The sequence below is a fragment of the Fukomys damarensis genome, unplaced genomic scaffold (genome assembly GCF_012274545.1).
Source record: "Fukomys damarensis isolate Sample0158 unplaced genomic scaffold, DMR_v1.0_HiC HiC_scaffold_30, whole genome shotgun sequence".
Classification (NCBI taxonomy): Eukaryota; Metazoa; Chordata; class Mammalia; order Rodentia; family Bathyergidae; genus Fukomys; species Fukomys damarensis.
The window spans coordinates 60,754,830-60,755,230 of record NW_022900942.1 but is presented as its reverse complement, the minus strand read 5'-3'; positions in this window follow the sequence as shown (position 1 = coordinate 60,755,230).

Below are 401 nucleotides of genomic sequence, written 5' to 3'. Positions count from 1 at the left end.
CCCCGGGTGGGCACTGCGGTCCTCCGGGTCCCGCCCGCCCTTCTTTCCCCTTTGCACCCGTTTCTCCCCCTCCCTTGCAGTCTCGCTCCTGCGCTTCCTTCTCCCGAGTCGCTTTTCCTTAACCAGAGCCGGTTACACTCCCCCTCCCCAAGACGGTCTGGGACTCAGAAATGCAGTTGCCACGCGGATCTCTTGAAAGAAAGCTCTTTTGGGAACCGAAAGCGAATGAGGTGAAGAGGCAGGGCGGAGGAGAGAGAGACCCCGCCCCAATAGCGAGAAGCAGCTGTAACAAAGCGGAGTCCAGAGCTCCACACTCGGCCCCCAGCCGGTCCCCGGAGCTGAAGTTCTTGGAACTCCTCCGGAAGCCCGCGGAGGCGACGCGGCAGGGCCCTGCCCTTCCC